We start from the raw sequence: 21,585 nt of genomic DNA, 5'->3' as shown, positions 1-21,585 counted from the left end.
AAATATTTATCACATGTTTAAGTCTTAGGCATCTGGGTCAAGGAGTCTGAGAAAATTCCTGGCTGAGTTAAGTAGATATAATATACCAAAATGCATAGACTTTTTTCTATGGAAATATCAAGTGTTTACAAAGTTTTAAACGTTTTTTATTAAGCAATACATTTATAAATGATAGAAGACATGATTCTGTTTTGTTGTGTCCTCTTTCTTATTCAGTGTGTTTGGACACAAAACATGAGATTTGGAATTAAAAAGAGATAAAATTACATTCCAGCAGTTACTTAATAGGTAACATTTGTCAGATGGCTTACCAATTCTGAGGTTCAATCCCTCCATCTCTAAAATGGAAAAGCAAGCACTTGCCTTGTCAGGACAATCATATGTCTAATAGCTTTTCTCACTTGTGGATGGCAATCTGATGCATATGGTTAAACTATTAGCTAGAATCGCAAAATAAATGTAAAAAGCTCACTCATTTAAATGTAGTTACATATTATTGAGGACAGTAGTTAGCATAATGGCTATGTTGCTGAACTCTCATGTAGTCAACCGCAGTTCGAGTCCCGGACACAGTGGCTTAAAACTCATACCAGGCACACGTGTTTATGTGCCCAAGATCCTGAGAGGAGAATGGAGGAGAAGAGATTGTGGCATAGCCATCCCCCCTGGGGGTGATGTCCCGCTTTCTGTCTCTCTGTCTCTCTCTATCTTTTGGCAAGCACATGCACACTATAGCAAAAACCTTTCCAAAAAAATGAAAATGTAGTTACGTATTATAGATAAATGTTTTGCATTGGTACCTAAAGCAATGAAAAAATTAGATAGTATAGCCTTGTGTGATAATACACAAGTGAGGTTGCAAAAACAATAATCCGATGATATTTGACACAGTACATGCAATTTTATGTACATTATAGTAAAGCACAAAGAAAAGTTATATGAAAATCATAGAAAGCATAGGGAAAATCCTTCAGGATATTTTTCTGAGTGAAGATTTTTTGGTTATGAGCTCAAAATCATAGGAAATGAAAGCAAAGTGGAATTATATCAAACTAAGTATAAGAGCAAAGAAAATAATCAACAAATAAAGAGACAACCTACACAACAGAAGAAAACATATGCCAACTATTCCTCCAACAAAGGATTAATATCCGGAATATACCAGGAACTCAATAAACTCAGTGCATAAAAACAAATAATCTTATTTTGGGCAAATGATCTGAATAGACATTCTTCAGAAGACTTATAACTAACCATCAAGTATATAAAGAAAATACTCAACATCACTAACCATCCGTGTAATGCAAGTCAAATGCACAATAAGGTATAATCTCAGTAGCATTAGAATGGCTATTATCAAAAAGACACACACACACAAAAAAAGGTCTGGCAAGAATAAAGAGAAAAGGGAATTCTTGCACAATTTTAGTAGAAATACAAACTAGTACAACCATTATGGAAAAATGGATAGAGTTTTCACAAAGAAACTAAAAATAGAATTACTGAGCCAGGCAGGTGGCATGGTGGTTAAGGTGACTATATCTCACATAGTCAACTGCATGGTTCTAGTCCCAGATGAGGCAACTTGAAAAACACACCAGGTACATGCATGCCCAAAATCTCAAGAAGAGAATGGAGAAGAGATTGTAGCATGATCATTCTCCTCTTGGGGTGGGGATGCTTTATTACTTTCTCTCTCCCTAGCAAGTGCACACACACTATAGAAAATCAAAAGGAAAAATAAGATTACTATATAATCTGGTAATTTCACTAAATATATGTTCAAAGGAAAATAAATCAACATGTTGAAGAGAGATAGTTGCAATGTTTATTGCAACTCTATTCACAATAGTCAAAATAGAGAATAAATCTAAGTGTTCATCAAAAGATGAATGGATTAAAACATGTGGAAAATACATACAATGGAATACTATTTAGTCATTGAAAATAAAATTCTGTCATTCAAGGTAACATGGAGAACTCTGGAAGACATTAAATTAAAAACCAAACACAGAAAGAAAAACACTACATGAATCCTCTCACATGTGAAAGCTAAAAAATCTTGACCGTATAGAAGGAGAGCCTGGGAAGTTCTGGGGGTGACTGTCAGAGGGAGGAATACAATGATATCAGTTAAGGATCACAGAATTAAAGTTAGATAAAAGGAATAAATTCCAGTCTTCTACAGCACAGCATGGTGATAGTTACATAGTAATTAATAGTTAATAATAACTTGTTATATTTATTATATAGTTAATAATAATTTATTATATTTCAAAACAGCTAGAAGAGAGGAGTTTATTTACTTTATTTTCACTTTTTTTTTAAAGATTTTTGTCTTAGGACACATGTGCTCACCAGGGAGAGAAAGAGAGAAACAGAGACAAAGTGAGGGAAAGTGAGAAACCACCCCCTGGGAGAATGGCCATGCTGCAATCTCCTCTCCTCCACTCTCCCCCTGGGATCTTGGTCACACATACACAAGCTCCTGGTGTGACTTCAAACCAGTGGGTGGGAGACTCAAACTGTAGACGGCCATGTGGGAATCCAGTGACATAACCACTACACCATCTGCTAGCCCCAAAGAAAGGATTTTAAATACTCTCAACACAAAGTAATGATAATTAGAAGGCAATATCCTAGTTCTTCTGATCTGGTCATTTCGTGTTGTACGTATTCACTGAAAAATCACCCAGTACATCATAAATATGTACAATTCTTTTACCAATTAAAATTATCTTTAACGTATTTATTTCTTGCTTGAAGAAATGAGTTTTTGGAAAGTTTGCTATTTATAGATATTGGACAAATGATATATAAGAAGAACACAGATCCTAACAGAAAGAGTGGAAGATTTTAGGACATGTCAACAAAGTTCAGGAGCCAAATTGAAGTAGTCTAGCTGTCCAAAAAGAGGCAATTTGGGCAGCAATAATAGTAATAATTATGATGGTTACATGTATGATATACTTTAAATATGTTAAAATCTATTATTTCATAATTAGAGTCAATAGTAAAATGGACATCTTATTTTGAAGACTGTTAAGAAACCAATTTGTTCTTTTCAAATCCATAAATGGGGGGAAGTATTCCATTTATGCAACATTTTCTGTATAAATCACCTCAGTGTTAACAAGATGATAAAAGAAAGTTTTCTCAACATACATATTCCAACAAATAAATAAAGAATGTAAAGTTAGAATATACAGTTACAACCTTTGACAAAATAATGTATTTAAGCTACAAATACCAACAACACTGAAAACTGCTTATTGAATTATGAGTTGGAATATTATTATGAATGTGCTAGACTGATTTTCACATGTCTAAAGAAAGATAATCAGAAATTATGTGAAATTTTTAAAAGAATTATTTTATTTTAACTTTATTTATTTATTTATACTTGACCAGAGATGGACAGAGAGAGAGAAATATTGAGAAAGTAAACCACCAGGTCCGGGACTTGAAACATGGTTGGCTATGTGGCGGTCCAGAGGCCTTAATCACCTCACCACCTGCCGGCCCTGATTGTGCAGTTTGAAGATTTAAACTGAGAAATACAAGCATCACATATGAAGTATTCTTGCCTCAGTATAAATATGAATTCCATCTAGTCCCTAATGTAACTACTTGGTTACAGAAAATAAGAGTCAGAGGAAAATGTTAAACATTATCAGGAAAATGTTAAACAGTATCATGTTATAGAGAACATGCAAATAGAAAAATTCAGAATGAGAATATTTTACATTATCAAATGACATCAACCTTTTAATGAATAAGTTGTCAGAAACAGGAAAGGAAAACAGGAAAATAAATATTATTAAGAGACTTAGGAAATAATCAACCAAATACATGTGTGGAGCTAGTAAATAATATTTTTAAATACTCATAGAAATTTAATACTGGATAGCTATTTGCTTTTATAAGACTGCAAAAAAGAAGAATCCTTATCTTTCAGTAATAAACACTGAAGTATTCACAAATGAAATGACAGAATTAAACTCAAACTATTTAAGAGTATTTTAGGGGAGAGGGCATATGAAGATACAGCTAAAACAATCTATACTTATTCAATCTGCATAATGAGTCCATAAAAACTTATTGTACTAGTCTCACTACTTTTGAATATGTTTGAAATTCCCTTTAACAATATTTTGAAGGAAAAGAAAAACCATATGAGGAGCGTGTGGTGATATTGCACACATTTAGAACATTTTAAAGAGGGCATAGGTAGAAGCAGGAAGGCCGGTTAGGAGATTACTGTAGTGACATAAGAAAGGATGCTGGTGGTTTAGATCACAAGGCAAGTGGTGGTGACAAAACTGAGAGGATTTGATATGTAGATGAAGTAGAGTCAACTATATTTCTAACAGGACGGAAGGTCAAAAAGAGAACCATCAGGAATACTTCCAGGATTCCTGTTTGATAGCTGGGTATATAAGTAGTGATGTCTTTCACTGAAACTGAGAAGACTGAGAAGCGAGGCACGTAGACATTTGAGGTGAGTGGTCATCAAGAGTATTGTTGGGGGCATTTTAAGTCTGAGACATCACAGATTCAGGGAAGATGAAACACAGGGGAGAGAACAGTCCTAGAGATACACATTAAAGGACAATCAACATACAGATAGGCACAGGACTTGATAAGGACACCTACGGAGAGGATGGAATCAGAAGATGGGCCAGGACAGAGCCCTAAAGGAACATGAGCTATCACTAGAGCAAAAGGAACAAAAGCATCAGGGGATGGACGTCTATGGTGCAGAACGAAAGCCAGGGATGCAGCTGGGTTTTCTGACTGTAATTGCTTTATATTTTACATCTAATTTACAGAAGGCATTCTAATAACTGGATTTACTAAGAAGTAAAGGAGCCCTGACCCTTCTAAACCAACCTGAAAGGCAGTGTTGTCCTTGAGATGTCTACTTAATAATGCAAATATAAAGCTCTTAGTTACAAAGGAAAACAAACCAAAATAAAAATGAAGATCCCCTCTGAAAACATTCCTGGGTAATACTCATGCTTTGATGAATTGAGAGAAAGACTGAACATGCCCGAACTAGTTCCCATTGGGGTACATATTTATTTATATTCAACTTACCTAAAATCCACACTAACGAATCTAAAGGCATGTAGTTTCTCTTATATTCTCTGAATTCAGTGAGAACTGATTAACCCATTTAGAAAGAGCTAAACCTATCTTTACATGTAGCTAATTATGTTCTAATGCATACATTCAGTAATGCCATGAGGCTGTCCATCTGCAAACTGCCAGAAATAAGCTGTCCAAATTCAGAGAACAACTTATTTTAAGGCTTAAAAATGACACTGATTTAAAGCTTGCTTTTGCTGATTTGATAAACTATATGTTGAAACAATTACATTAATGTAGCGCAACTTAATGCCAATGATTTGAAAAAAAAAAAAAGACAAGGAAAAAGGTGCCTTTAACTCATGTTCTAACAGAATAAAGGCAATTTTAAAAGCAGTTTTTGACCAGCTTAGAAGTATTGCCTGAGAATAAAGTGGACGAGAAAAGGAAGCATTAACCATCAACCTCACCTGGGAGAATGATAGCTTCCAGAATAATGTTTACGAGTAAGAGATTCCAAGGATTAGGAAAGAAACACCATTTTTCAAGTGATCTTCCTAAACTATCTCTTTACCCAGAGTTTCCAGAAATAACAAAGAATAGGAGCACAGTTCAAAAGTTAGTAAGATAGACAATCTATACAAATGGTCCAAGTACAAATGAGGTTGCCCTGAAGACGGGTAAGAGTCATCAAAGAAGGAAACAGAGCTGCAAGGCCATGAGGGAAGGCAGAGCAAAATTAATTTTGAGGATTCTGAGCCTTTTCTGGGGAATCCTTTGACAGAATGCTTAGCTTGGCCTCTCAAGGGGCTGAGAAGGATCAAATGCTAATAGCAAATACATTGTTTCTTTGGGCAGGCAGGTTGGACTAATTCATTTTCTAAGGGTGTTCCTTTTTCTTTTCCCTGTCCCTACTTCAGAACCAATGCTTTTGCATTCTCCAACTCTTTCAAAAGGAAAGAATATAATGTAGTTTATTTTTTCCCTTCAAGATCTATACGATAGTTTAATTTTGACTTCATTAGCGCATCTTTTATTTGCCACTACCATAGCCAATAGAAACGAGAAACACATCATCTTTCATAATCCACATAATAGTAAATCTTTGCTTAGTAGATTTTACAAAGTCTGGATTTTTTAAAATTTTAAATAAAATTTGTTTGGCTATAGGTAAAACTAAACATGAATCTGTTGGGTTCTGTATTTTTTTTTTTAATTCTGATATATTTTCTTTATTTCTTTTTAAAGCACATGCTGAGTGGGAATTGATCTGAGCTTCTACCAAAATACAGGGTTGAACAGACCGAAGACTTTCAAAAGCATTATAGTCATAGCTAGACATCTAGTAAGATGAATGTGAAATGGGGGAAAATCTTATTCATTATTTCAAAAGTTTTATTCACAGAAAGATTTGTTAATAAATCCATAAAAATCAAAATAGGATAGATTTGTGTTTGAATAAAAATATTTCTCTTGGAGTAGGCAAAGACTTCTTAAATAAAAGTCCTAAAGCACAGGCAATAGTCTCCAAAATAGACTGGTAGAATTCTTTCTTTTTTTTTTTTGGAGAGGTTTTCGCTATAGGGTGCATGCACTCTCCAGACAGAGAGAGACATGGGGACAGAAAGAGAGAAAATCACCGCCCAGGGGGGATGTCACGCCACAATCCCTTCTCCTCCATTCTCCTCTTGGGATCTTGGGCACGCACACACACATGCCCAGCGTGAGTTTTAAGCCACTGGGTCCAGGACACGAACCGCAGTCGACTATGTGGGAGTCCAGCAACATAGCCATTACGCTTACTGCTGGTTCCCTAGACTGGTAGAATTCTATCAACCTAAAAATCTTCCTCAGAGCAAAGGAAATAATAATTAAAGGGCTGAAAAGGCAACCCTTAGGATGGGAGAAAATATTTGCAGATTATTCCTCAAATAAGGCATTGATAACTATAATGTATAGAGAACTAAAGTATCTCACCCACAAAAAAGTGACTAAACCAATGAAGAAATGGATAAATGAATTGAATAGACAATTTTCTAAGACTTACTAATGGCCAAAAGGCACATGAAAAATATTCAGTCTCTTGTCATAGAAAAATGCAAATTAAAATCATAATGAGATATCATTTAACCCCAGTTAGAATGGCTAGGATCAAACAAATAAAGAATGACAAGTGCTGGTGAGGCTGTAATGAAAAGGGAACATTCTTGCTCTGTGGTGGAAATGTAAGTTAGTAAAGCCTCTGTGGTAAACAATATGGAAGTTCTTAAAAAACCTACAAATAGAACTACATAGACACAGTCATCTTACTCCTTGGTATTTATCCAAAGGATGGTAAAACATTGTCAGAAAAACACTTGCACATCCATGTTTATTGTGGCATTATTTACAACTGCTAAAACATGGAATCAACCTAAGTATCCAAAAACTGATGACTGGGTTGAAAAACATGTGATACATATATATCATGGCATATTACTCTGCTATAGAAACAATGAGACCTTATCGTTTGACTCAGCGGGTGAAAACAGAAGACTTAATGGTGAGCAAAGTGAGTCAGACTTTGAAAAACACACACTATATCCCTACTCAATTTGTACTAAATAGCTACACTATGTGGCAGAAATGTTAAGAACTGGAGATATGATAGTACAAAGGATAAGTGTAGATACAAGAAGGGCGTAGAAGGCAGAGAGTGGGTGGTAGAGGGTGGGAGTGAGGTGCAAAGGAGAAAATATGTAACAGACAAAAAATATAAAGTTCTCTGTTGAAAAAAAATATATAGTAAACATCATGATGAGGACTTAATGTAAAAATAATCTGAAAATTTAAAAATCAATATAAAAAAGTTCAAAGAATTTTGTAACAACCACCCACATATTTACCACTTATAATTGGCAAAATATTTCAATACACATCTATGTATCCATCTCCAATCTCCCATTTCATGCTCCATTTAAAAGTAAGTTGCATGTATCTGTGTAGTTACATTTGAACATTTCATTGAATGAATGTCATTAACCAGTGATCAATGCTTTGTAATTTTCTTATGAAATAAAATTTATGTATAATAAAAATGTTTCCATTTTTTTTCTCGCTATAGGGCGTGTGTGCTCGCCAGACAGACAGAGAGAGACATAGAGACAGAAAGCGAGAAATCACCCCCCAGGGGGGAAGGTCACGCCACAATCCCTTCTCCTCCATTCTCCTCTCGGGATCTTGGGCACGAACGCACACGCGCCCGATGTGAGATTTAAGGCACCGGGTCCGGGACACGAACCATGGTCGACTATGTGGGAGTCAAGCGACATAGCCATTACGCTAACTGCTGGTTCCCAAAAATGTTTCCATTTATAAAAACAAAAGTGTTCAAACTATCAACTAACCCTAACGTTTCAAAAGAGAACCTGAAGGGTTCATCCTCCCTGGATGGTGATTTCTCACTTTCTGTCTCTATGTCTCTCTCTGTCTGTCTGGCGAGCACATGCATCCTGTAGCGAAAACCTCTCAAAAAAAAAAAAAGAGAACCTGAAAATCAATAATAGTTACTTTCTGAAAATAGCTCAGAAGCTCACCATACAAGACACAAAAAAAACTTAATTTTTAATTTCCTGCCCTTATTCATGTTATTCTTGTTATATAATAACATATTAATCGTCACAGTTTATATATTGTTTAGAGGGGGAGAGAAATGATAATTCAAGTAAGTCCTTGAATAATATCCACTAAGATGTGTTAAATATTCATAAATTAAAGCCATCTAGTTTTTAAAGAGGAAAAAATTTGAAAGGAAACTTTACTATCTTTAAGCACATTAATGCTGTAGGTGGGTGTTTGGATGGTTGCCAAAGGAGTGGTACATTTCTAGGATTTGCAGCCTTGAATAGAAGACCCTTCAGTTACCTGGAGTGATAGACTAGTGTGCAAACAATTCTTTTAAAAAAGTCATCATGAACTACATGCAGAAACTAAAAACCCATGAGAGTGCAGCTCCACAAACAGCCTAGTGTTGTCAAATTACAGGTAACCTGGGCAAGGTTTTTAGTCTTTTAATGCTCTCATTCCACACAAGTCACTGTGAAAATAGGAGCTCTTGGATGCATTAGAGGGAACCTTTCTCCTCTCGGTGAATAACATTTTACTTTACTTCATACAGTGATCCAAGCATTGCCACTTTACTCACATTGCAGCTTTTCCTATCCAACACTTTTCTGTTTTGTTTTTTTTTCCAGATGCATCTATCAACACCATCCCAATTTGTGCATATTAACATTTTGGAGCAAATTTCTGGGAGGATTCTCATCCTGATCTCTTCTTCCCCTGACATAATTTCCATCACAGTTTTTATATTCAGGTTTGTTTTTGATGATAGGAGAAGATGCTGTAGTGTCAATCAGCGTCTTTGCCTTTGAGTTTCTCTCTCTCTCTCTCTCTCTCTCTTTTTCTTATTTTTTAGAGAGATTTTTTTTTCTATAGGGCTTGTACGCTCACCAGAGAGACAGAGAGGGAGAGAGAGAAAGCGAGACATCATCCCCCTGATGGATGGCCACACTGCAATCTCTTCTCCACCATACTTCTCTCAGGATTTTGGACATGCATGCACAAACACTCAGCATGAGTTTTAAAAGTTGCCAAGGGAACCAGCAGTTAGCGTAATGGCTATGTCACTGGACTCCCATGTAGTCGACCGTGGTTTGAGTCCCGGACCCGGTGGCTTAAAACTCACGCCAGGCGCATGTGCGTGCGTGCCCAAGATCCCGAGAGGAGAATGGAAGCGCAGGGATTGTGGCGTGACCATCGATTTCTCGCTTTCTGTCTCTCTGTCTCTCTCTGTCTGTCTGGCGAGCGCGCGCCCGCCCTATAGCGAAAAACCGCTCCAAAAAAAAAAAAAAGGTGCCAAGTCCAGGACTTGAGCAACTATGTGGGGGGTCCAGTGACATAACCAGTACGCCATCTGGTGTCCCATGATGATTTCTGTTCTAACAGTTGATGGAGTGGTAAGCCTGTGAAACATGGGTTTCAATGGACTGAAATCTTTTTCTACTTTTTGTATCACAGAAGTACTCAACAATCAAAATGCAGTTTTACGTACAAGCCTGTATTGGCTAAAAAAATCTGCATTTTCTAAAAAATCTTAGCTTTCTGTTTATCTTCTTCTTAGACATAATCTCAAAATTATATGCATAATTAAATTCAAATTTCATTAATAAATCTTTATAAATTTTTCATAATTAAATTATATATATAGTAAAAGGAAGTTAGGGAGGAAAAAACAAGCCTGGAAACAACCTAAATATCCATCCACATGGGACTGGGTAAATTAACCCAGCTACGTATCATATTACACTTACACTTAAAACACTATGCTATAAGGAAACATAACATACTATAGTTTCTCTTAACAAAAACATTTTAAGATATAGTAACTAGAATAAACTAAAGATATAAAGTAGAATGTACAGTATGGCCTATTGTGGAAATAGTTATAGAGATATCTATAAACCTTTTAAAATTAGTTTTTCTTACATAATTATTTAATTTTATTTATTATTAATTTTATTTTTGCTATAGGGCGTGTGCGCTCGCCAGACAGACAGAGAGAGACATAGAGAGACAGAAAGTGAGAAAGTAAGAAACTAGGTCCAGGACTTGAACAGTCAGTCATTTGGGAGTTCAGTGCCTTAATCACCATGTGACCTGCTGGCCCTGATATGTATATAGCTTTATGTGCAAATAGATGGTCTGACCCATGAATTCAAAGTATCTAAAATGATACATAAGGGACTATTTAGTTAACTTTGGAAATAGGTATAGGGAACATCAGTCATACACAAACTAAGTTTTTTTTTTTTTTGAGGTTTTTGCTTTAGGATGCAGGCACTCACTGGAGAGAGAGAGAGAGAGACAGAGACAGAGACAGAGACAGAAACAGTGAGAGGGAAAGCAAGAAATCATCTCCCAGGAGGGATGGACATGCCACAATCCCTTCTCCTCCATTCTCCTCCTGAGATCTTGGGTACACATGCAACATGCCCTTTGTGAGTTTCAAGCCACTGGGTCTATGACTTGAACCATGATCAGCCAGAAATGTAACCACAATGCCATCTTCTGTCCCCTACAAAGATTTTTAAATTTTATTTCTTTCTGCCTCTTTAGTTTTGTTTGCCTTATACTTATATTGATTGCATCAGAAATATACATCATAAAAAAAACTTTAACTGGTTCTTCTGAATATTCTGAAACCCAGATCAGTTCTGTGATGTATGAAAAATGGTGGCATACACATGACAGAACGTGATGTAAGAGAAACTCCAGAACAGTAGGTTTTAGTGAACATGCCACTTTACAACTACGTGTATGCCACTCCTCTACTTACACCGCATGTGCTTTATTTATGAAATGTGAATAACTAGCTCCACTCACCCCACCATTGTATGCTAATTGGAGCATACAATGTAGTAGAAATAAAATGAAGGATAAAAGTTCTTTGTGAATCTTCCAGGGTCGCATCTCACAGGCTACAGGGGTGAAGTGGTGATGAAGATTGTGTTCGCTTCCAGAGCTCTCATTAACTGAGCTTCATGTTGATACTTACCTGATATTTTGCAGTGGGAAACTCTCTTCCACCAACATACAGTAGTAAAAACTACAATCATATTACTACTATAAGCCAAATCAGCCAAAAAAAAAAAAAGAAAAGAAAAGAAAAGAAAACCTATTAACATTGCAAATTCTGCTAGTGGATACATATACACTAATTTTTCTAATATTCAATTTTTAATTACGCTTGAACTCACTGGAGGTAGAAAAGAGGGGGAGAGAGAAAGATTTTGCTCTCTTAAATATTGTTTAGTATAATTTTTAAAGATAACTTTTAAATAATGTAGCATATTTCATTATTTAAAAGGAAAAGAGAGAGAGAAAGAGAGAGGAAGAAAGCACTCCCCAGGGGAGATGACCACATCACAGTCCCTTCCCTTTCACTCTTTACTCAGGACTCTGAGCATGCACACACACATGCCCAACATATTTCTCAAGCCACCCATGTTCAGGACTCAAATTGGGCAGTTGACCATGTGGGATTCAGCTGCCTTAACCACCATGTCACAAGGCTGGCCCACTGTATTTATTTATTTATTTTTAATGTATTTAATAGATAGATGACATTGTAATAAATTCACTGTTCACAAAATTTTTTTTATTTCTCAACATGGATCTTGAACTTCAGCTGTGAAATATTACTTTCAGGGAATGTAATGAATGAAGATATTTCTGCTGAGACTTCCCCCTCCACACTCATTTCTAGTGGGTAGTGCTTCTTGTCTCTTTTTCTCCATTTCTCTCTCTGTCTCACTGTGTCTTTTCATTATTTTTTATTTTAAATTTTTTTAAGGTAAAGTATTCTCTGGGCTCTCAAGCCCATTCCTTTTTTTTTTTTTTTTTTTTTTTTTGAGAGGTTTTTGCTATAGGGCGCGTGCGCTCACCAGACAGAGAGAGAGAGACATAGAGACAGAAAGCGAAAAATCACCCCCCAGGGAGGATGGTCACGCCGCAATCCCTTCTCCTCCATTCTCCTCTCTGGATCTTGGGCACGCACGCACACGCGCCCGGCGTGAGTTTTAAGCCACTGGGTCCGGGACGCAAACCGCGGTCGACTATGTGTGAGTCCAACGACATAGCCATTACGCTAACTGCTGGTTCCCAAGCCCATTCTTGATTGTGGAAATTGTGCCTTTCCCAATTCTGTTTAGGAAAGGCACAAATCCAGGCCCACCTTCACATGGATCCTGAACTTCAGCTGTGAAATATTGCTTGTATTGTGTGGTTTTCAATTTTTACTTTTAAAAATTAAAATCTAAAGTTTTTTTAATTATCTTTTTTCTTCACTTTATTTTATATTTTCCTCTTCTTTCCTCTCCTCTAATTCTTTTCTTTTTTCTTTATCTTTAGTCATTATCTTCTCAGCTCCTATACCCTAAGTGTCTAGACAGGTCCAAGTGAACAGAATCTAATCATCTGAATATGATTAGGGTCAGAATATTCCTCTGTTCACACTGATTCTGATGCACAAAGAGTGAAAATGGAATGGAAGAGAGATTGCAGATCACCTGCTCCTGCACACCTCTGAATACTCAAATTGAACTTCAAGAATTAGGGAGAAATGCCCCATCTATCATATGTCTAGAAATCACCACAGGGTCACAAGAAATATGGAGAAAAAAAAAAAAAAGAAATATCTCTCCTCCAAGGAAAAATAATAACTCCTCTTCATCCTCAGACAGTACGATGAAATTCATGGAAATATCAGATAAAGAATTTAGAATTTTCATAGTGACAAAGCTCACAGAGATAAAAGAGAGACAATGAACTGCTGAAGAGGCAGGGGAAAGAAGCTGAGGAGCTCCAAGTGGTGAGGAAATTTTTGCAAGATCTAAAAGAGGAAATTTACACTATGAAAAGAATCAAATGGACCTGTTAGAAATGAAGACTATAATACAGTAAGTCCCTCCCTTAAAATACCTCCCTTGAAAGTATTAAAAGCAGACTAGATCATACTGAAAATCGAATCTCAGATGTAGAAGATAGAATCGCTGGCCTAGAAAAAGTCACCACAAAGACAGAAAATTGCCCCCAAAAAACAAGAATAATATATGAGAAATACTAGATACCATCAAATGTCCACACATCCGGATAATTGGTATCCCCGAAGGCGAAGAGACTCATAAGGGCATTGACAATCTATTCCATGAAATCCTGGAACAAAACTTTCCAAACCTAGAGAGGTATTCAAAGATCCAGTCCCAACAAATACAAAGGACGCCCAACAGGATCAATCCAAGAAGATTTCCTCCAAGACACATTATAGCCAGACTGACAAAAACCACAAACCAAGAAAAGCTACTAAGACTGGCAAGAGAGAAATTTCAAATTTTCCACATTGTGTTAGCATTTGATATCACCCTTTTTGATGCTTGTTAATGTAACAGATAAATATTATATCCAGTTTAATTTATATTTGTATTACTTAATAAAGGACATAGTCTATTGCAATTTTACTGGTTTAATCATCTATGTTTTGGGGTATTTTTGTTTCTTTTTATTTAGTTTTGTTTTTTGCCATAGGGTATGTGTGCTTCTTAGAGACAGAGAGAGTAAGATGGAAAATGAGATATCACCCCCTAGGGGGACGATCATGCTCGAATCCCTTCTCCATTCTTTTTCTGAGCAGAGAGAGATGAAAGAATAGTTGGTTGAAGTCAGGAAAGAAATGGAAGAAAAAGGAAAAAATCTCAAGAAAGAATAATGAATTGCAAGGAGGAATAAAGTCAAATGTAAATTTAATAAGTAACATCTAAAATTAGAAAATCAACTAAAAATAGCATGAAACAGATTAAGGAGAAAGTAGTAGAAATAGAAGATGAGTTCTAATCTAGTTAAGACAGTGTTTCTCACAAGCGATAGCTCAGCAATTCTGAAACTATGTATTTACTAGATTTGAACCAATTATTAAATTGATTGTAACAATGGGAATAAGGGTTTTTAACCCTTGATGAAAGAAAGTATAAGTCAGAGAAAGTTAGGTTTAAACAAATCCTACGGTAATAACTTGAAATCAGAAGTACGGAATAAACTCCTAGTTCATGGTGCGTATGGTATGTGTGTACAGATAGATAGTAAATCATTAATAATTCAGGTTTTGGAAGTAATGTATAATCTCACATACACATATACACATCTGTATATGTATTATATATATATATATATGTTATAAATGTGTGTGTACACATAGATATATTTTTTTCAACCCTTTAAAAAATTTCAGCTCACTGACCTTATACAGCAAGTCGGGCAAGTTCCTACTCTAGGACCAGAGGGAAAACTTAGACTATTGATGAGAACTGCTCACATTGCCCCTACAAAATATAAGAAAAATAAGTCATCTTGCTCACTACTGTGCTTAAGAGAAAGGGATTAATCCGTATCTCAACCATCCTGTCATCTATCCCATTTCTCTGTTCTAGAGAAGATTTTTGTTTTTCTCTACTTATATTTCTTTTGGCCTTGGTTATTAAGGGATCATAATATACTTTTTTACATCACTAGTTAGTGAGAAGGAAAATAAATTACTGACAATCTGAAGGAAATTACTATAACCAAAAAAGTTAACTAGGATTCATGTTTAATTTCTCACTTCATTGAGTGACTAAAAGGGATAATGTGAGAGTTAATTTGGAGTGTTTGGATTGAAGGGTGCTTGGAAGGCTTGTGAAATAATGTTTTTAAGTGTGTCTGTTAGAGGGTTTCCAGATAAGATTAGTATATGAGTTAGTGGGAGGAGAGAGGAAAATCAGCCGTTAAGATGAATGGACATTATCCAATTATCTGAAAGCCTGAGAGAGACAGAGGAAGTGCGTTTCTGTTTTCTCTCTCCTTTTCTCTCTCTCTCAACCCTTACTTCCAGAGCATTCTGTATGTTCCACTCCTACGCATTCTACCTGTTCCAACCCCTGCTTCTCCACTCAGCTCTTGGCCATTTGTCTGTCAGTTCCTGGCTCTTGAGCCACTCTAGTTTAGCAGACTAACTTCTGTAACTCTGGAATAATAAAAGAAACCTCCTAAAGGCACTCACACCTGAATTCTCCTAGGGATGCCCTTCAGGCCTCAGATTGGAACTACACCACTTTCCCTGCCTTTGTCTCCAGCTCACAGACAATGTATTGTGCAACTTTTCTGCCTAATAATCATGTGAGATAATCTTATAATAAATCTCTTCTTTCACATATATATTTATCATTTTGGTTTAGTTTTTCTGAATAACTCTAACCAAACAATACAGGAAAAAAAGAACAATCCACAGATTTTAACTTGTGTCTGAAGGGCACTAGCAGTATGCCCTCCCAGGTGTAAGAAAAGAATTTTAGTAATGTCAAGGAGTCAGGATGGTTAGGCATTTTTGAAATTTCCCTCTCTTTTTTATATCTAAGAAGCTGGAGAAAATAAATAGATTTTGTATAACTGCAGCAAATAAATCCTCATATACATCTGAGTTCAGCAAATGTCAAGGTGAAGTAAAAAGTAGAACAATTCTAGATAATCATTTAGATGTATATGAAAGAATTGATTTGTATAATGAAAATTGGTAGAATCATGAATTTTCATAAATATATGCTTATTTGAAATGTATTAGTAAAAAATTGAATGCCTAGCTATTTTTCCATTATTCACATCACAGTAATTAATTTCAAACATGGAAGTAATTTTTTAAAACAGTACTGAGATAATTATTAGAGAAAAAAATATCTGGGGAAACTGATAGTCACTATATGTTTGTTCTTTTGTAAAAATGTCATTTTCCTCCAAGGAGAATATATTTGACTTTTTTTTCTTCCTGTTCTGTCACAATGTACTGTGTATTTACCCTGAAATTCCCAATAAATGCCAACAATATGTTCTCCAAGGAAGATAACTTTGATTCCACCTTTGTTCCTTATTTCCTCACTGGCCAATTCTTGATATATAGAAAGTCTGAGCTTTATTAATTCAGGGCTATAGAGACAAGAACATTACATAGCCTTCCATCAAGAAATTAGAAAGGGGAGAAAAACCTTAAGAAAAGCTTAGTGTAGTTTCTTAGGGCAGATATATTCTACTTTCTAGCTGCTCTCCAACTCTGAGAGTGAGACCATGACCAGCATTACTCTTTTAGGAGATATTATAGATGACTACACCTATATTTTATCATGTAGTTTTCCTTCTATCTTTCTATAATCCCTTCTATTATTCATTTGGTTTTATCTTCAGAGAATATTTTAGTTTATTTTTTCCATGAGCAAGAGAGATAAAGAGACCTAGCAGGTCTTGACACCATAATCTATCTCCAGCTTCAGCCATCACCAGATTATGGGTGAACATGGCTGACGTACTTAGGAAGGTCTCTAAAGACAAAATGAAAACTTTCTCACGTAGGTCAGCCTCACAGAGCATCACATTTCACCATTGCATTGATATCTGGCCTCCAGAGAACTCTGAACATCTTAAGACTTTAAAAAATAAAAAGGTAAAAAGTCATATATATAAAGATGCTGTATGAAGACAGAGACTGAGTCTAGCATGCACTTGCGAAGTTTACATATCTAGTGCAGGGGTTTTCACATAATGAAGGGATAATAGAATGAGAATGATTCATTTTCTTGTACGAGATGATTTAAATTAAAATTGTGCACATGGTTATTGTGCTGCAATAAATTCTCCTCTCATTTCAAGATTTTTCACCTTTGTTCTCACCATTCACTTCATTGAGAATATAATTCATGTTCATTTATCCATCCAGTTATATAAAAACCACACTTCTCTTATTCAAAAGAATAAGTTTAAAGGTGGAAAATAGAAATTTCCAGGGGTTTCCTCATACTCTAAATTCATCTTGTCCCAAATTACATATGCTTTTATAAACTTCTATATTATATGTTGGGTTTTAGTGAACTCGTATTTTTCCAGTTGATATTAAACTTTTTAAAAAAGAACAAATATTGAGTTGGCAGGTGGCATGGAGGTAAAGGCACTGGATTCCCACATGGCCGGCCATGATTTGAGTCCCAGACGTGGCAGCTTGCTTTCTCACTTTCTCTTTCTCTCTCTTTCTGTCTTTGTTGATCAAATTAAAAACTAATAATGATAACAAATTGAATTAAATAAATAAATAAATATTTTTTTTAAAAAAAAGTTCACATTATTTACAATCTGTCTTCCTCAGAGAAACCAGCAGTTTTTTATACATGTAAATATTCAGGAAGTGTGTGTGGAATAAATTTATTTTAAAAAAAGACAAACATTTGTCTTTTTATTTCCTAAACTAGAAATTCACATACTTAAATGATTATTTTTGAATTGCCTAAAGGCCTTATAAAAACTAAGGTAAACAGACTGGTTTTCTTTGTTAAAAAATTTTTTAAGTTAATTAATTAATTAATTTTTTAGTATTTTACTTGGGTATGACTACTATCAAAATTAAGGTATTAAAGGTTAAGTAATACATTAATTACATTTTGGCTCTAACACCCACAGCATTAAAAAAGTCCTTTTTATGAAATGATTTTTGCTCAACTATGAACTGGATATCTGTGTCTCCAAAATTCATATATTGAAGCTTAAATCTTCAATGTCATGGTATTGGGAGTTAATGCCTTTGGGAGTTAATTGGGTCTAAGGGCAGAGTCCTTATAAATGGGATTAAGTTCTTTACTAGAAGAGACACAAGATTAATGGATTAATCTTGTAGATGAATTGAATTCTCCAATACAAAGACATACAGTGACTGAATACTTAAAGAAAAAGAAGACTCAACTAAATAATGCCTACAAGAGACTCAATTCAACTTTAAACACATATATAAAGTGAAAGTGAAGAGTTGGGAAAAGATACGCCATTCAAATGATAACCAAAAGAGAACATAAATAACTATACTTATACCAGATAACATAGATTTTAAATCAAAAACTGTAAAATGAACCAAAGAAGTTCATTATGAATGATAAAATGGTCAATTCATCAAGAGAATATAAAACTGTAAATATATTGCATATGCACTTAACATCAGAGCACCAAAAAATTAATAGATCTAAAGGGAGAGATACATAAGAATACAATAATAATAGGGGGCCCAGCCTCTTTGGTGCAGTTGATAGTGTACTTAACAGCAGATCTGGAGGTAACATGCTAGCCATGGTTCAAGTACTTGGCCCAGTTAGTCTATAACAATGGATAGATGGCTGAGACAGAAAATTAAGTAGGAAATATTGAACTTGAAATACACTTTATGTTAAACTGACCTAACAGACATAAACAGAACATTCTATCCAAAAGCAGTAAAGTACAGACTATTTGCAAGCTTTTGTGGAACATTCTCCCAAATAAATCCCCCAAAATGTTAGGCCACAAAACAAAGCTTTTAAGTTTTTAAGAAACTTAAGATTGAAATCATATCAAGTGTATTTTTTTAAACATAATGGTATAAAACTGAAAGTTAACAATAGGAAGAAGATTCACAAGTATGTGGAAACTGAAAAGCACTACCATACAACCAATAGGTCAAAGGAAAAATAAAAAGGGAAATTTAAAAATTTCTTGAGACAAACAGAAACAGAATCATAACATATCAAAACTTATGAGATACAGCAAAGGCTTTGTCTAGGAAAGAAGTTTATAGTACTAAATATCTACATTAAGAAGAAAGAAAAGAGATTTCAAATAAATAATGTAACTTTACACCTCAAGGAACTAGAAAAAGGAAAAAAAAAGTTCAAAGTTAGTAGTAGATAGAAAATAAACTTAAGAGCAGCACACACACGCCCAAAGCAGAACTGAATGAAATAGAGACTAGATTCATAAAAAAGAGTTTTTAAAAGATAAACAAATTTTCCAAACTTTAGCTAGATTAACTGAAAAAAGAGAAGACTAAAATAAATAAAATTTAAAATGAAAGAAGAAAAAGTAAAACTGGTACCACAGAAATATAAAGGATCATAAGATGCTGATATGAACAATTACATGCCAACAAATTGGATAACCAAAGAAATAGACAAATTCCTACAAATATACAACCTCCTAAGACTGAATCATGAAGAAGTAGAAAGTATAAATATACCAATAATGAGTAAGGAGATTGAATCAATAATAAAAAGTTTCCCAGTGGAAAAGAACCCAGGCTTCACTGTTGAATTTAGAAAAGAACTAATATGCATTACTTCTCAAACTCTTCAAAGATACTGAAGAAGAGAAAATATTTCTGAATTGATTTTGTGAGAGTAGTATGTTGCTAATACCAAAGCCAGATGAGATTCTTTAAGAGAAGAAATGTACAGGCCATTATCCCTGAAAAACAAGCATTCAAAACTTCTTCACAAAATACTAGAAAACCAAATTTAACAGCACATTGAAAAGATTATTTGCCATGATAATGTGGGATTTATTTTTGGGCTGCAAGTTTGGTTTGACATATGCAAAACAATATATGTGATACATCACATTAAAAGAATGAAGAATTTTTTAAAAAATCATATGATCATCTAAATTAACTCAGAAAAATTATTTGACAAAATTCAACCTTCTTTTATGACCAAACACTTCCAACAAATTAGATATAGAGGAAATTTACCTCAACATAGTTAAGGTTATATTTGACAAGTTTACAGCTAACACCATACTCCTATTTTCCCTAATATCAGAAACAAAACAACCATACCTGCTCTCACCACTTCTACTCAGCATAGAACTGAAAATCCCAAACAGAACCTAGGTAAGAAAAAGAAATGAAAGGAATACAAATTAGGAAGAAGCGAAAGTGTCTCTGATTTTCAGATGACATAAGCTAGAAAATCATAAAAACTCCACCAAAAAAAAAAAAAAAAAACCCTATTATGATTAGTAAGAGAATTTGGTAAAGTTAAAGAATATAAAGTTAACATACAGTAATCAACTTCATTTCTATACACTACTTAATAGAAACCAACTACCCAAAAAGAAACTAAGAAAATGTGGACAAGCAAATGATGTAGCAGTTAGATCGCTGAACTCTCACATAGTCTGTGGTTCAAGTCCTGGACCTGAAGACTTAAAACTCAAGACAGGTGCATGCAAATGTGCCCAAAATCCCAAGAGGAGAAAGAAAGAGAAGGGTCTGCAGCATGGCCATCCTCCCTAGGGGGTGATTTTTCATTATCTGTCTCTCTGTCTCTCTGGCGAGCATACACGCCCAATAGCAAAAAATCTCTCCCTACACACACACACGCACAAAAACAAAAAAAAAAAAAGAAAAGAAATTAAGAAAGTTATTCCATTTATCACAGCACTAAGAATAACTTACTAATAAATTTAACTAAGGAGGTAAAAGATGGGCACACTAAAAACTATAAAACAGGATTTCATCTCAGAAGACCCTCTGCCTAGACTTCGCCCTCGTGCTCTCTAGTCTAGCCAGGAGCCAGGATAAGCCAATCAGCAGCCATCTATATCTGAGTTCTGAGCAGCCCTCTTCAGGGATTTCCACCACCAAAGACCCTCTGCCCAGACTTCACCTTCCTGTTCCCCAGGTCTAGCCAGGAACCAGGTTAGAGCATCCTGCTTATTCTCTCTATCTCTTTCCATCTCTCTTTCTCTCTTTTTAATTTTTAAAAAATTTTTAAACTTAGTTCTCTGCTGCTGCTGTTTTGTCTTTCTAATTCTAACATTTCCCCCTGTCTCCATAGGGTAAGCAGTCATCTATCTATATTTGAGTGCAGAACTGCCCTATTCATGCATAGTTTTCATTTTTTGGACAAAATAAATTATTCTCTTTTTGTTATTGTTTTATCTCTTCTCTTTTTTTTTCCTATTCCTTTTCCTTTTCTTTTTACCAATGTTTATTGTGGCAGTATTCACAATTGCTAAGTCATGGAAACAACCCAAATGCCCACGAACAGATGAATGGATAGAAAAACTGTGGTACATATAGTCAGT

The sequence above is a fragment of the Tupaia chinensis genome, unplaced genomic scaffold, assembly GCF_000334495.1.
Source record: "Tupaia chinensis unplaced genomic scaffold, TupChi_1.0 Scaffold146052_1, whole genome shotgun sequence".
Classification (NCBI taxonomy): Eukaryota; Metazoa; Chordata; class Mammalia; order Scandentia; family Tupaiidae; genus Tupaia; species Tupaia belangeri.
Note: the sequence above shows the minus strand (reverse complement) of the source record.